The sequence below is a fragment of the Sus scrofa genome, chromosome 14 (genome assembly GCF_054392235.1).
Source record: "Sus scrofa isolate SSC_HxYL_T2T_F1_AM1 chromosome 14, Sscrofa_HxYL_maternal_Yorkshire_Landrace_v2.0, whole genome shotgun sequence".
NCBI classification, from domain to species: domain Eukaryota; kingdom Metazoa; phylum Chordata; class Mammalia; order Artiodactyla; family Suidae; genus Sus; species Sus scrofa.
In genome coordinates this window covers 97,632,939-97,650,000 of record NC_139396.1, presented here as the reverse complement: position 1 = coordinate 97,650,000, position 17,062 = coordinate 97,632,939, and the positions used below count along the sequence as shown (strand labels likewise).

The following is a 17,062-nucleotide window of genomic DNA, read 5'->3' as shown; positions in this document are numbered from 1 at the left end:
CTTCCATGTGCTGCAGGTGCGGCCATAAAAAGAAAAAAATTTTTAATTAAAAAAATAAAGATTCCTGCTATTCCCATTGTGGTGCAGTGGAAATGAATCTAACTAGGAACCATGAGGTTGCAGGCCTCGCTCAGTAGGTTAAGGATCTGGTATTGCCGTAAACTATTTTGTAGGTTGCAGACCCGGCTTGGATACTGCATTGCTGTGGCTGTGGTGTAGGCTGGCAGCTGTAGCTCTGACTTGACCCCTAGTCTGGGAATCTCCATGTGCCGGGGGTGCAGCCCTAAAATGCAAAATAAATAAATAAATAAATAAATATTCCCAATTCTTGTGTCAAGATGATCCAGGGACAGTAGATTGAAGATGTCTTTGGTGTTCTTTCTATCAGGTCTGTGCCAGCCATACCATTTGATACATTACCTAGGGAGGGGTCATAGCCCGCTTCCCCATCTACAATTCACAAAAACCGTTTTCATCAACAGGATGGTTGGAACAAACATGGGGTTGCCTGTAAAGTGCTAGCGCAGTGCCAAGAACATAACGATCTGTCCTTCTTGGGATAGTGGGGAGGGAGAGTCCTCTGAGAAGAAATGGAGAAAATAGTTGTTTTGCTTCCTTCACAATTTAACCCAGTGATAGTTCTGGCTGCCTTCTTTTGTTTCCATGGTTGTAGCCTTTGCTACAGCTAAGGAAAGTATTTATTTATTTTTGACTGTACCCCCCAGAATGCAAAACTTCTCGGTCAGGGATCAAATCCACACCACACCAGCAACTGGAGCCACACCAGTGACACCCTGGACCCTTTAACCAATAGGCCACCAGAATCTAGAACTAGGAAATTCCTGAAGAAACTTTTAAATTCCATCATATCATAATCAAAATATTGTCATTCTCTTGAGACTTTTCCATTCTCACTCCTGACAGCAACCTCTGAGGAAAAAAAAAGTTACTAGTAGCTCAGTGACTAAACTCTCCAATCATATTAGCTTGCAAAGAGAACTTCTGAAAAACCTAAATAATAGACAATGCGGTGAGTCGGTTTCTAAATTTAAAAAAGCTTCAAGGTCAGGAAACAGGCAAATTTCACCAGAAGCCTAAACCTAAACGCAGTTCGAAAAGAACAATTCCCAACTCACTGTGGTCCAGTTTTCTTTTCATTGTCTCCTGTTTTGCTTAGTCAACACATAAAGGGGCATCAACGAGGCGGAAGCCGGCACACTAAATCTCTTTCACAGACATCTATACCACTAGCGCGTGGAGGGTGAACCGCCAGAGAAAAAGCCGGACAGCTTCCACTGTCCCGCCTAAATACTGAGGCCGGGGCGGGGCCCGGGGGCGGGGCCCGAGGCCGGGGCGGGGCCCAAGGCCGGGGCGGGGCGGGTTGCCTGGCCCCTCCCCACTCCCTATCCTCCATGCCCCGCCCACACGCATTTCGCCACGATCCCGACAGCCCTAGCGGCTAGAAGGGTTACGTGAGGGTGGGCGGCGGAGCTGGAGGCTTAACTTTGTTGCTCTCTTCATCTCTATGGTTTTCAGAGGTGCGCGGCTTTGACGGAGAAGCAGCTGAAGCTCGGCTGTAGACGGGTGAGTCCTGTACTCTCAAGGGTATGAGGCGAGACACGTTTAGAGAAGATGAAAGGAAGGATGATGCGAAAAGCTTTAGGGACCTGACCTCCGGGACTGGCCGTTTGTCTGCTCCGGAATTAGCAACTTCTCTGGTCGACCGGGATAGCTGTCTCTCCCTGATGTGCTCAGTTTAGGGGCTTGAGAGCAGTCCTTAGTCCTGCCAGCTTCCTTTCCTCCGCTTTCTTTGACCTCACCTGGTCCCTTCTTCCTGTCCCAGGAGAACTTCTCCTGCCGAGTTCCCAGCTGCAGGGTTCACTTGAGCTTCGACGTCCCTCTTCGGGCGACCAAAGACATCCCCTGGGATTTGTGGATGTGGTTGGAAGTGGGTGGGGAGTTTATTGTTAAATGTCTGATGGGGCCAAGTATTAATCATTGAAACAAAACCAAAAAAAATGAAAAAAAAATTGATGGGGAGCTGAAGGAACAAAACAAAGTTCAGGCTTCTTAGACTGTTCGGTTTTTGCCTTTCCCAGTGCCTTACCTGTTTTTATTCTCCCTCAGGTTCCCTTACCACCATCTCATTTTGGCCCACAATGCGGTGTTTTGAGAATGAGCCGGGGTTTATTGACTCAAGCTGAATGTTGGGAGGAGAGTTTAAAACTGTTTAAGTTGCCAGTCTCTATGATCTTATTGTTTATGGTTTCTATACCCTCCCTTTCGGATGCCTGAAAAGTATTGTAGCTATTTGTAAAGCTAAGTAGAAAAACCATTTTATAGCTGAGGGACTGGAGTAAAAGAAAAATTCTCCTTGTGGTACCTGGAAATACCTATTTTCTTTCAGTTTCATAAGCAGATGTTTCTGTCAGTTATTGGGTGCTTTCTTGGGCATACCTTTGTTTATGTTAAAGTATTCCTTTGAATTACATGTGCAGGTGATCTAGCAGTAGAAAGGGTGCAACAGTTTGGGGTTGATAGCTGTAGGAGAGTTTAGATTTCATTAAATGATATGACACACAAAATGTCAGCATCTGGAGACAGTGGTGTTGGCCAGGTTGACCAACCCATTATCTTCCTGCTTTGGGTAAGGTAATGTTAAATATTGCCTTATTCTAAAAACTTTTTAGAACCCACTGCCACTTGCTTGTGAGACGGTAGCTCTGGTCTCCAGCTACTCTTAAGTTTCATTGCTGAGAATTATGAGACCAAAAACAAGCCTAACAAAAAGTAAAAATTCAGGAGTGGATTTTGTGCCTGAGGAGAAAAGGAAAGAGTGACAGAAGCTAGTAAGAGCAAGAGAGCCAAAGAGTGTATTGCTGTCTCCATTTATAATCAGTAGAACATTTACAATATTCAGTAGACCTTTTGCATTCCCAAGGGGTGCATCTTGGGACTGACTTTCGTGTATTTTAACAATGATATGTAATTTCTCCCAAAATGTAATACTATGTAAAATTATTATAATGAATCTGACTCGTCAGATCTTATATTATTTATAATTATAAGGCTAAAGTAATTGATAAAGTTATTACACCTAATTCGGCCACTTTAAATCTTTAATTTTCCCTATTTAACAATTTTTACAGTGGCTGCAGCTCTTGGTGAACATTTACCAATTTTTTCCATATGAAGTAGTTTAATATTCCCTTTAAAAGTGAACCATTTTTGTAGTTCCCATTGTGGCTCAGTGGTTAACGAACCCGACTAGCATCCAGGAGGACCCGGGTTTGATCCCTGCCCAGCCTGGCTCAGTGGGTTAAGGATCTTGACATTGTCGTGAGCTGTGGTGTAGGTCGCAGATGGGTCTCGAACCCTGCGTTGTGTTGTAGGTCAGCGGCTATAGCTCTGATTGGACCCCTAATTGGGAACCTCCGTATGCTGTGGGTGTGGCTCTAAAAAAGACAGAAAGACAAAAAAAAAAAAAAGTGAGCCATTTTTTTGTTTCTTTGTTTGTTTGCACCCACGGCATGTGGAAGTTCCTGGGCCAGGGGTCAAAGATGGGCCACAGTTGTAGTCTGTGCAGAACCGGGGCAATGCCAAATCCTTAACCCCTACAACAAGGGGACTTCCAAAAGTGAACCAATTTTTTTAAAAAAAGTTTACTCACAACTTTTTCATCATGCAAAATAGGTTGATTTTGTGTCAAGGGAAAAAAATGTTCTCTTTAATAAGTAGGTGTTTTACTCACTTTGGTAAATTGAGAGAATTATTAATGCTTTTTTTTTTTTTTTTTTTTTGTCTTTTTAGGGCAAGTTCCCAGGCTAAGGGTCAAATCAGAGCTGCAGATGCCAGCCTGCCCCACAGCCACAGAGACGCCAGATCCACGCCACATCTGTGACCTACCACACCATAGCTCATGGCAATTGCAGATCCTTTACCCATCAAGCGAGGCCAGGGATCACACCTGCATCCATGTTGATACTAGTTGGATTTTTTACCTGCTGAGCCACAACAGGAACTCCTATTAATGCTTTTAAGACATTAAATATTAATATATCAGCATATTTGAGAAGAAAACAGAGGGAGTATTTTAAAATATTTTATATTTCCTAGTATAAAAGTAATATATGCTTATCTTTGAAAAACAGGAGCATTGTAGAAAATATAACACTGAAAGTTGAAACCCTAATTTATCTTTCCCCTGCTGACAGGTAACCATTTGTTCCCTGTAGCATTTTGGGGAATCTCTGTGGAAAAGTGCAGTCTGGAGTCATCGGACTCCCTGGGAAAGTTGGTACTATTAGCACTAGGTTTACGTCCTACAACCGCAGAACTCTGGGAGAGAGAAAACTTCCCATTCTCTATGCTTTCTGCAAATTACTGTGTGAGAATCTCATTGGCCTAACTTGGGTCGTTGCCCATCCTAGAGGCAATGGGCCATCTCTGTGGCTAGACAGATGGAGTGGTCTGTTTGCCCAGAACAGGATCTTGTCCCCATCCTGGAGTAGGGTAGAGGGGGTTATAGTTACAAACCACATGAACTAAGTGTAGGTGACATATAGTTTCTAAAGGAAAATTAAGGTGTCATTTCCTGCGGAAGGGAGAAAGTTTGCGGGGCAGGCAAAAACAGCAAATGTTCACTAAAATAATTTTACATTATTTAACAAAATTAATTGCTTTCCTTTACTAATATTAATTCATTGTATTTTACAGTTTGTTAATTTTTTTTTTTTTTTTTTGCTCTTTAGAGCCACACCCATGGCATATGGAAATTCCCAGGCAAGGGGTCAAATTGGAGCTACTCCCATGTGTGTTGATTTTTTTAAAATGTCAATTATTTTATTAATTCGTATAACTTGAAATTTAAACCCTTTGATTGTGCTTATTTGTGTTGTTATTACCTAAGTATTCATGTTCTGGAATATCCAGATTTTCTAGCTTGAATATGTTGTGTATTTGGCCAGTTTGTTAAAATTGTTTATTAGTAAGTTTGTTTTATACTGTGGGTGAACTTGATTATATAAACTTCAGTTTATAAACAGTAAATAAAAGTGTTTTAAATATTTAAGTATATCTAGTAAATGCGATTACATGCTTGCTTCTTTTAATTATGCCATTTAAAAATCTGTATAGAAGAGTTCCCATTGTGACACGGTGAAAGTGAATCTGACTAGTATCCATGAGGTTGTGGGTTTGATCCTTGACCTCACTCAGTGGATTAAGGATCGGGCATTGCCATGAGCTGTGGTGTTGGTCTCAGACATGGCTCTGATTCCTTGTTGGGGTGGCTGTGGTGTGGGCCAGTAGCTACTGTTCTAATTCGACCCCTAGCCTGGGAACTTCCATATGCCGTGGGTGTGGCCCTAAAAGAAAATAATAAAAATCTGTGTAGAAACTACTTCATTTTGAGCATTGTAAAAAAATAAATAATAATTGTCACTAAGTGCTGTCACTGGGGTGTTAACTTTAAAACTATAGTTAACATTAGTATCTGGTTTTGTATCTTTATGGATTATTCTGATGATTCATTATATTTTAAGAGAAAATATAATTGAAGCAAAGTATTGTTTATTCCACTGTAATGTTTTTGTTTAAAAGATGTCAATAGCTTAATTCAGTGGACGTTCGAACTTGAATTGCTGACAATGGTGGCACAGGCTTTAGATTAAACAGGCAGATGTGTATTCTAAAACTATATCTCTTCTTGATGTTGAGCAAGTTACTTATTCTTTCTGAAGTTTATTTCATTTGCAAATGTAAATGATAATACCTATTTCATAGGGGTCTTGTAAGGATTAATATATGCCAAGTGCCTGGGATATAGTAGGTTCTCATTAAATGTAATTGTTAATAATAACAGTAACAAAATACTGTCTGCAAGAATTTGTTTTCCCAATTTCAGATGTTTAGCCCTGGAGAGCTTTAGATATATAGGTGTCTGAGGAATTAATTACATTGTTCTTTATTCCTTGTCTTTATTTTAGTAAGCTTTAAAATTCCATGTTGCACATATAGCAATAAACTAGAAAACTTTGTTTAAACTACATAATTATTAGCAGGCTGCCCAGGTATTTAAAGATTGCTTAAGCTCATGTGTCTTAATATCAAAAAATAAACAACCCAATCAAAAAATGGGCAGAAGACTTAAATAGACATTTCTCCAAAGAAGACGTAGAGATGGCCAATAGGCACAGGAAAGGATGCTCAGTATAGCTAAGTATTAGAGAAATGCAAACCAAAACCACAGTGATATCTCACCTTACACCTGTCAGAATTACCATCATTAAGAAGTCTACAAATAATAAATGTTGCAAAGGGTGGGAGAAAAAGAAACTCTCCTACACAGTTGGTGGGAATGTAAATTGGTTCAGCCACTGTGAAGAACAGTATGGAGATTCCTTAAAAACTAAAAATTGAGTTACCATATGATCTTGTAATCTCTCTCGGACACATAGCCAAAAAAGATACAAACCCTAATTTAAAAAGATACATGCACCTGTTTATTCATAGCAGCACTGTTCACAATAGCCAAGACATGGAAGCAAATTAAATGTCCATTGACAGATGAACGAGTAAAGAAAATGTGGTACATATATCATTTATACAATGGAATATTAGTCATAAAAAAGAATGAAATAATGCCATTTGCAGCAACATGGATGGACCCAGAGATTACCATATTAAGTGAAGTAATTTAGGCAGAGAAAGACAAATATCATATGATAGCACTTATATGAGGAATCTAAAAAAAATGATACAAATGAACTTGTTTGCAAAACAGAAATAGACTCAATGGACATAGAAAACAAACTTAAGGTTACCAAAGGGAGCTGAGGGCTGAGGGGACAGATAAATTAGAAGTTTGGGGTTAACATATATACACCACTATATATAAACTAGATAAACAACAGGACCTGCTGTATATAGCACAAGGAACTATACTCAATATCTTGTAATTACCTATAATGGAAAAAAAGTTGAAAAAGAATATATATATATGTATGTGTGTAACTGAATCACTTTGCTGTACACTTGAGACCAATGCAACATTATAAATTAACAATACTTAAATTTAAAAAACACATAAAAATAAAAGGCTGCTTAATTCAAATATGGTAACTGTGAGGCTGGGGAATGTATTGAGAGAATTTTATACAAACTCTGAGCTCAGTAAAGCTCAGTAAGTAGATGATAGCCTGTTCCTTCACTACACAAAGGGAGCTAGGTGTTGAACACCTTGGAAGTTCAGATTAGAATTTATGATGACTTTAGGTAATAGCAGAAACGGTAAAAATGGGTAACACTCCTGCAAAGAAATAATGCTTTGAGAACATGTCACGTTGGATACCTGGAAGTGGAAGAGACAGCAGTTTAGAATGTTATTTGAAAAACCAAAAAAGGCAGCTGTGGAATTGAACAACTGTGAGAAATGATTGACATTAGATATAATTAATGATCTGGCATTGGGAAGTTAAACACTGCTGCATTGGGAGGAGAAGTATTTTAGCCTTGTTAATGAGAAAATAAATGCTAGAATTGGATTAACTTTTTTTCCTCTAAAATAACAGTAATGTGTTTTTTTCTTTTTCTTTTTTTTTTTTTTTGCAAATTGTAAACATTCCTAGGCAACTAATAATAAGTTTAAGGTGGGTTTTACTGACTACGGGAAAAATGTAATTTTAGTATAATCTTCCTCATCATGTCACGTATACATAGTATGCATCCTTATCATTCATATTAGGTATACAAATAAAGTTTGCATTTCTCTTAAATCAGTGATTTAATGTTGGTCATTTAAAACTCAAAGTGCCCATCAATAACCTTGCTTGTTCAGAGTTGCACAGCTACTGGTGTCACTACCTATAAGCTCTACTTACAATTTTGATTTTGCTTTTTATTTTTTTTGTCTTTTTGCCTTTTCTATGGCCGCTTCCCTTGGCATGTGGAGGTTCCTAAGCTAGGGGTCTAATCGGAGCTGTAGCCACTGGCCTATACCAGAGCCACAGCAATGCGGGATCCAAGCCACGTCTGCGACCTACACCACAGCTTGTGGCAACGCCGGATCGAACCTGCAACCTCATGGTTCCTAGTCGGATTCGTTAACCACCGTGCCATAACGAGAACTCCAGATTTTGCTTTTTAGAGATTGTTCATTGGGGAGTTCCTCTAGTGGGTCAGTGGTAACGAACCTGACTAGTATTCATGAGGATGCTGGTTTGATCCCTGGCCTCGCTCAGTGGGTTAAGGATCTTTTGCTGCTGTGAGCTGTGCTGTAGATAGCTGATGAGGCTCATATCCTGTGTGGCTGTGGCTGTGGCGTTGGCAAGCAGCTGTGGCTCCAATTCAACCCTAGCCTGGGAACTTACATATGCTGCACATGCAGTCCTAAAAAGCAAAAATAAAATAAAGTTTGTTCATTGGTGTATTAGAATTAAACCAGTGAGCTAATTTTTTTCCTTTTTAAAAAACAGACATCAGTACTTTTGATTGTCTACTATCCTAGTAGAATTAAGTGGCATTCTATAACATGGCACATAAAGGACATTAGAATCTAGCTTTTATTTATCTTTTTGTCTTTGCCTCCTCTTCCTTCTCCCTTTCCCTTGTTCTAGTCTTAGTGAGCTACTTTTTGCTTTCCCTGTAAGCCATACCTTTTTGTGTCTTTATGCCTTTGCATAGGCTGTTTGTTGTACTTAGAATGCCTCTTCACCATCCTGCTGTCTTCCAGCTGGTGAGTTAACTATTCATCTTCAGTCTAGGCTAATGAATTATTCTTCAGTTTGTAAATTTCCCTCATCCCTCAGGTGGTTATTTTCTTTGGTGGTTCTCATAATAATAATTGTTTTTTCTTTTAAAAATACTCTTCTTATTTTTTTAGAGAATTACATGTACTTATATGTACTTTCTATGAGACCAAGTGATTCTTCATGCCAGAACCAAGGCTAATTCATCATTATATGCTGAACACTCAGCAGAGGGCCTGTCTTATTACAAGCTTAGAATATGTTTGGTGAAAAAAAAATGCATGAATAAGATATTTTATCTGCCTTAAAATTTGGGGTAGGAACAGGATATAATCCAACAGAGTAAGTTAATACTCTGTAACCTTTATCAGTCTGATGCTTTTAGAGAATTTACTTGGACATATCTAGAAAATTCCGTCCACACATTCTACCATATATAAACATAGTTTATCTCTCTAATATGCACCTAAGCAGTGGAAAGAGAGAGATGAAACATATTCCATCTATCAGAAAGCTCACAGGCTAGTGGTGGAGACAAACAAATGAGTTATAACTAAATTTATGATAATTAAAATTTAAAATTCAGTTTATTAGTTTCACTAGAGACTTTTTAGGTGTTCAGTAGACATGAATGACTAGTGGTTAATTGAACAGTGCTGATACGAAACATTTCTATCATTGCAGCATATTCTATTTGACAGAACTGCCATGGAGCATTATAAATACACTTAAATCTAAGTTCTCTAGTTTCAGATGTTCATTAATTTTCATTTCAATCATTTTCCTTCCTTGTTCAAATAAAACTTTTAGATTTGGAAATTGTATTTTTTAAAATGATCGGGTAGATTCTATTGTAACATATTTCAAATAAAACAGCATTGGTAATATTCTCAGGTCTTTGATTTGTGATAGTATTTATTTATTTATTTGCTTTTTAGGGCTGCACTTGTGGCATATGGAGGTTCCCAGGCTAGGGGTCTCATTGTAGCTACAGCTGCTGACCTACGCACAGCTGCAGCAATGCCAGATCTGAGCTGCGTCTGCGACCTACACCACAGCTCACAGCAACGCCGGATCCTTAGCCCAGTAAGTAAGGTCAGGATCAAACACTCAGATTTGGTTCTTAGTCAGATCTGTTTCTGCTGTGCCATGATGGGATCTCTTGTGATAGCATTTAAATTAAGTAGTTTCAGAATTTGATTTTCAACTTAAGCATTGGTATCATATATCTCTCTATCTTAATAATTCCTGAGATGGTAGCGAAGCATAATGGTTAAGAGAAATGGCTGTGAGATCAGAGAAACCTTCCCCTCCCATCTACTGGCTGTGACCTTAGGTAAATTTCTTAAAAGCATTGAGCTCTGGTGTCCTTTCAGTAAAATAGGATGATAAATACTTAGTTCAGGGTTAGTGAGAATTAAATGAGGTAATGGATATCAAGCATTTCACGTAATATTCCTCATAGTGTTCTTTCTTTCTTTCTTTCTTTTTGTCTTTTTGACTTTTCTAAGGCCACTCCCGCGGCATATGGAGGTTCCCAGGCTGGGGTCTAATTGGAGCTACAGCTGCCACCCTACACCACAGCCACAGCAACATCGGATCTGAGCCACGTCTGTGACCTACATCACAGCTCACGGAAATGCCAGATCCTTAACTCACTGAGCAAGGCCAGGGATCAAACCCACAACCTCATAGTTCCTAGTTGGATTCATTTCCATTGTGCTACAATGGGAACTCCCTAATGGTGTTCTTTAAATGCTGGCATTAAAAGAGAATTTGAACAACCAGTTGTGTAACAGAAAAAAACCTTTGAGAAAGTTGGGGAAATTGGACTATGGACTGGATATTAGGTGATACCAAGGAATTATTGTTAAATTTGTTAAGTGAATGGTGACATATTTGTATAGAAAGAGTATCCATATTTTTTGGAAATACTAAACTATATATAGTAGTGAAATGATGCTGTGTCTGAGAGTTGCTTTAAAATAATTCACAAGGGAGTTCCCCTCGTGGCTCAGTAGTTAATGAACCCAACTGGGATCCATAAGGATGAAGTTCCATTCCTGGCCGCGCTCAGTGGGTTAAGGGTCCAGTGTTGCTATGAGCTGTGGTGTAGGTTGCAGACATGGCTGGGATCCCTGTGTTGCTCTGGCTGTGGCGTAGGCTGGAAGCTGTAGCTCCGATTTGACCCTTAGCCTGTGACTTCCATATGCCATGGCTGTGGCTCTAAAAAGCAAAAATAAATAAATAAATTAAATAATTCACAAAGACAAAGAGGAATAAAAAGGACGGAAAAATTGGTTTTATGTTCCATTTCCTGTGAAGAAGGAATAATAGGGACCATATTTACCCTCCTGCCTAAAGCAGCTAAAAGGGGAGACAAAATGTATGGAACAGTTGTTTTCTAGATTTTGGACATTGTGCAGCAAAGGAGAGTGATCCCTGAGAGAGGGGAGGCAAATGAGGTGAGCTCTATGATTGTTCTGGCTTGCTGCCTGGAAAGAGCTTCCCAGCTGTAGTGTGAACAGTGGTGAACCCAGGCAGGGCATTGTGGTCTTCCTGAATTGAGAGAGTCTGAGAGGCCAGGGCAGCAGGAGTTTGCTGGGCAGAATACTAGAGATGTGAGAGCTGGAAGGAGGGAGAACCGCAAGTATTCAGCTGAGAACTGATCAGTGCATACATGTGAGGAAACCACCCAAGGTTAGAAAAAGAACCACCTGAAATGAATAGGACAGACAGGGACAGGGAAAGTGTTTTTTCCTACTAGTCAGAGTGGGATACATTTTAACAGGTCATCAAGTAGAATATAGTAGTCCTCCTGTATCTGTGGGGGGGGGTACATCCCAAGACCCCCCAGTGGATGCCTGAAACTGGATAGTTCTGAACCCTGTGCATACTAACTGGCGAGTAGCATGTAAAGCATGGATATACTGGACAAAGTGATGATTCACATGGCAGGGAGCGGGTAGGACAGAGGATGAGGCAGCGTGAGATTTCATCAGCCTACTTGGAACAACACACAGTTTAAAACTTATGAATTGTTTATTTCTGGAGTTTTACATTTAATATTCTCGGTTCAGGGTTGACCGTGGGTAACTAAAATCATGGAAAGCCAAACCCCCCAGTGGAGACTACTATACTCAGAAGGGTTTTGCCTTAGTAGTGGGGTAAATGAGCCTTAAACTAAACATTGCTCTGGCCTTATCAAACAAACTTAAAAGCAAGACCTGAAACAGTCAGTCTGTTTGCAACTAACTTACTCATGTCCTAGACCTAAGCTCCAGAATAGATTCAGGAATTCAAAAATATCCAGCACCCACAAGGTAAAATTCAATGTCTGGCATCCAATCTGAAATTACTAGGCATGCAAGGGAACAGGAAAATATGGCTCATAATTACAAGAAAAACAGTAAAAACTGAAACGGAAATGACACAGATAATAGAATTAGCGGAGAGGGATGTTAAAACAGTTTTTTAAATAGCTGTATTCCACATGTTCAAGAAACTAGAAGGAAGAATGAATGTGTTAAATAGAAACATGGAAGATATAAAAAAGACTCAAATTGAACCTCTAGAGATGAAAGCTACAGTGTTTGAGATGAAATATATGCTTGATGTTATTAATAGCAGATTAGATATGGGAGAAGAAAACTTAAGCTCGGACTCATGAGGTGTACAAAATTATTTATGAAGAGTTCTCGCTAAAAGTACTTAATTTGACTCTGATCAAACTTATAACTTCCAGTTTACAGGAAATAAAGGGGCTAGAGAAATATATAACCATGCTACAAGGAAGCAATTAGATAAATCCAGAAAATGAAATACAGATGTCCTGTTCTCTTGAAAGTTAGGGTTGGAGTTCCCTTGTGTTGCAGTGGGTTAAGGATCTGGTGTTGTCACCGCTGTGGCACAGGTTTGATCCCTGGCCTGGGAACTTCCATGTGCTGGGGATGTGGCAAAAAAAAAAAAAAAAAAAAAAGTTGTGCTTTGATTTTGCACTGTGGTGAATGTACTTCATGTAAGCTTAAAAATGGTTAAAATAGTAAATTTCATGTATATTTTACCACTGTTTTAAAAATTTACCATTTTAAAAAACATTTTAAGTAATATAATTAGGAGGCATAAAGTGAATCTGCCTTGTATATAACCGTCACCACCATTCATTTCTGGAACTTTTTCTTCTTCTCAAAGAACTTATACCCATTAAACAGTAACTCTCCACTACCTTCCCTCCCAACCCAGTCTCTGGCATCACCATAGTACTTTCTATTTCTGGAAATTTCACTGCTGTTCATCATATAAGTGGAATCATATATGTTTGTCTTTTCGTGACTGGCTCGCTTCACTTAACGTTGTCTTTAAGATTGGTTCATGTTTTAGGATGCATCAGAATTTCCTTCCATTTTTTTCAGTTTTTAAAATATACACATGATACAAAATTTACCACCGTAACCATTTTTAAGTGTACAGTTCCGTGGTATTAAGTACATTCAGATTCTTGTGAAACCATCATTATCATCCATCTCTGGAACTATCATCCATCTCTTGCAAAAGTGAAATGCTGCATCCATTAAATAATAACTCTCCAGTAACGCCTCCTTCTAGCCCCTAGCAACCACAATTCTACTTTCTATCTTTATGATTTTGACTGTTCTAGGTGCCTCATATAAATAGAATCATGCAGTGTTTATCTTTTTATGACTGATTTATTTCACTTAGCATAATAAGATGCATACATGTTGTAGCATGTCAGGATTTCCTTCCTTCTTATGGCTGAGTAATATTCCATTGTGTGTATAAACCACATTTTGTTTATCCATTTACGGTGATTGGCACTTGGTTGCTTCCACCTTTTGGCTATTGTGCATAATGCTGCTATGAGCATGGGTGTACAAATACTTCTTCAAACCCCTGCTTTTAATTCTTTTGGATATGTACTCCAAAGTGGATTGGGAACTAGGTCATATAGTAATTCTCTGTTTAATTTTTTGAAGAAATGCCATGCTGGTTTTTTGTTTTTGTTTTTTGTAGTGGCTGCACCATCTTGCATTTCCATTAGCAGTGCACAAGGATTCCATTTACGTGTGTGTGTACGTATATATAAAATAGCCATTCTGGAGTTCCCGTCGTGGCGCAGTGGTTAACAAATCTGACTAGGAACCATGAGGTTGCGGGTTCGATCCCTGCCCTTGCTCAGTGGGTTAATGATCTGGCGTTGCCGTGAGCTGTGGTGTAGGTTGCAGACGTGGCTCGGATCCAGCATTGCTGTGGCTCTGGCGTAGGCTGGTGGCCACAGCTCCGATTCGACCCCTAGCCTGGGAACCTCCATATGCCGCGGGCGCGGCCCAAAGAAATAGCAAAAAGACAAAAAAAAATAAAAATAAAAAATAAAATAAAATAAAATAGCCATTCTACTCGGTGTGGCTAAATTTTATGTATAGCTAATAAAAAAAGATTAAAAAGATCACAGTTGTGAGGGGAGAAAAAGGTTGTGTGTGAGGGACCTATTCTAAATTAAGAGAGATTATAGAAACAAATCAAAGAGAATGCATGATTTCTATGTGGATCCTGTTTTGAAAAATTGCCTATAAATTTTGTGGAAGTTTGAATATGTACTAGTATTAAAAGATATTAGAAAATTGCTATGAATTTGAATGTCTGATAACCATAAATTATTGAAATATTTAAAGTGTTATAGCTAACTTACTTTGAAGTGGTTCAGCAGTAAAAATATCTTGATAGATAACACAAATAGGCGAAATGTTAATTGTTCCATCTAGGTAATGTACATGTGGTGTTCGTAATAATATTTTTTGAAATTTTCCGAGTGTTTTTCTGAGCTATAAAGTTTTTTTTTTTTTTTTTTTTTTTTTATCTTTTTAGGGCCACACTTGTGGCACATGGAGGTCCCCAGGATAGGGGTCCAATTGGAGCTGTAGCCGCTGGCCTGCACCACAGCTCACAGCAACATCGGATCCTTAACCCATTGAGCGAGGCCAGGGATCAAACCCATGTCCTCATGGATGATAGTCGGGTTTGCTAACCGCTGAGGCATGACAGGAACTCCTAAAGGTTTGATGTTAGTATCTTTTTTGGAAAAGAGGCCATTTTTTATTTGCTTTTACTTTTCTTTTTTATTTTTTGGCTGCACCCACCTCATGTGGCAGTTCCTGGGCCAGGGATCGAACCCACGCCTCAGCTGTAATCAGAGCCACAGTAGTGATAGCGCTGGATCCTTAACCTGCTGTGCCACAAAAGAACTCCTGCTTTTATAAATAATTTAATCCTTAACATTTTTGGTTTCTCTCTCTTTTTTTTTTTTTTTGCTATTTCTTGGGCCGCTCCCGCGGCATATGGAGGTTCCCAGGCTAGGGGTCGAATCGGAGCTGCAGCCACCAGCCTACGCCAGAGCCACAGCAACGCGGGATCCAAGCCGCGTCTGCAACCTACACCACAGCTTACGGCAACGCCGGATCGTTAACCCACTGAGCAAGGGCAGGGACCGAACCCTCAACCTCATGGTTCCTAGTCGGATTCGTTAACCACTGCACCACGACGGGAACTCCCTCTCTCTTTTTTTAATTTAGTTTCTCTTTGTAATTAATTCTATGCGTTTTGTCTACCAGATACTGCATTTTTACTCTTCATGATTTTTTCTTTCTATGTATATAGTGTGCGTTTTAGGAAGTGATTTTTGTGTTCATTTTGACCAATGGATTATGCATTCTTCATCTGTACCCCAGGTTTTGAAGGGGCAATTCAGCTGTCAAAGCTTTGGATGACTCCCATTACTCATTTAACCCAGAAAGTTTTAATTTCATGCTCTATAGGAAAGTGGCTCTTAACTCATTGATAATTTCTTTCCTGACTGCATATTTTATTTAAGTTCAGATTAAAGTTTCTGTTCAACTTCTAGGTACTATGTGTACTGTGTTAAGATTCATGAAGTGGTGTTTTTTGGTTAAGAGCAGAATCTTTATTGTTATTGTGGGAAACCTAGGGTTCTGCTATTATAAGAAACATTCTAACCTGTGAATCTGCATCCGTGGTTATTGTCTTTTAACTTGTTTACTAGTTAATTTTCACAGTATGAAGCATTTTCAGCTTTATTTCTATAGTGTATGATAGGAAGAGAATTAGACAGGGCATTATGAGATCTAGTTTCTGTTTTCAACTTTGCTCCTGAATAGCTTTATGATCTTGATTAAGTTGCTTGAAGTATGATCTGTTTCCTCTCACATTGAAAGTTTGAAAATTTTGGAGTTCCTGTTGTGGCTTAGCAGTTGACGAGCCCACCTAGCATCCATGAGGATGCATGTTTGATCCCTGGCTCAGTGGTTAGAATCCAGCATTACCATGAGCTGTGGTATAGGTTGCAGGCGTGGCTCGGATCTGGTGTTACTGTGGCTGCGGTGTAGGCCGGCAGCTACAGCTCTAATTCGACTCCTAGCCTGGGAACCTCCATATGCTGTGACCGTGGCCCTAAAGAAAGACAAAAAAAAAAAAAGAAAGAAAGAAAGAAAAAAACCGAAAATCTGATAATTTCTAAGTCTCTTTTAGTTCCAATATTCTATACATTGTTCCTTTTTCTTTCTTTATATTTTATCTCAGTGTTGGGTATTGTGGCAGACTGTACTGAATCCTCTTGTCAAAAATGTGTGGATTTTTTTTTTTTCTTTTTAAGTAGTAACAAAAACCTTTGTCTTTTTAACCCATTGACTTCCCTCCTTTTTTGTGGCAACAGCAACTTTTTCTTTGTATTGAAAAATATGTTTATTATAATTCTTCCTTTTGTGTGATAAAATAGAAATGTGAAGTAAAGTAGTGTGATATGTTGTGCTAGATAGTCTTCACTTGCCCCTGCTATATTCATTCTTTACTCTTCTCCATCCCTGTTGTGCTCCAGGAAGCTGACCTTTATAGACTGCATAGTACAGGCTCCATTCATTCCCTCTGCTATCTAGTAGGGTTTGGCTAATGACAGAGAGTGGGAGGAGAGTGAGGTCTGGGTATATATTTTCTTGGCTCTCTGTAGGTAGGTAATTACTGCAGACCCTTGAACAAGGTGGGAGTTGGGCAGAACCCCCCCCCCCAAACTTCCTGAGCAGTTGAAAATCAACATATAACTCAACTCCCCCCTAGTTAATAGCCTACTGTTGACCTTTGTTGCAGGGCAGAGGTATTGAATAATATCCTCTGAACTGAGAAGGAACTTTGAGACCAAAAAACAAAGCAGGCAACTCCATAAAGTACATTTATAAAGTTTATTGTGGGTAACTTACATATAGGCAAGATAGAGTGAATGATGACCTGGA

The 17,062-nt window shown here is 39.2% G+C and overlaps 1 protein-coding gene and 1 long non-coding RNA gene across 7 annotated transcripts in view; one reads left to right on the top strand and one right to left on the bottom strand.

Annotated features, from left to right (window-relative positions):
• The window catches only part of LOC146396879 (uncharacterized), a 6,452-nt gene extending 5,139 nt beyond the window's left edge, over positions 1-1,313 (bottom strand). The window contains exons 1-2 of the long non-coding RNA XR_014828129.1: positions 1,137-1,313; positions 1-10 (exon numbers count right to left, since the gene is read on the bottom strand). The exon at positions 1-10 is cut by the window's left edge and continues 167 nt beyond it. This is a non-coding gene — a long non-coding RNA (uncharacterized LOC146396879). The remainder of the gene's footprint in view (positions 11-1,136) is intronic.
• Positions 1,314-1,462: 149 nt separating this feature from the next.
• Positions 1,463-17,062, top strand: part of MICU1 (mitochondrial calcium uptake 1) — a 242,021-nt gene continuing 226,421 nt past the window's right edge. For all 6 annotated transcript variants that reach the window (XR_014825569.1, XR_014825571.1, XR_014825570.1 and 3 more), the window contains 1 exon segment: positions 1,463-1,584. The gene's annotated coding sequence lies outside the window, so the exon portion shown is untranslated.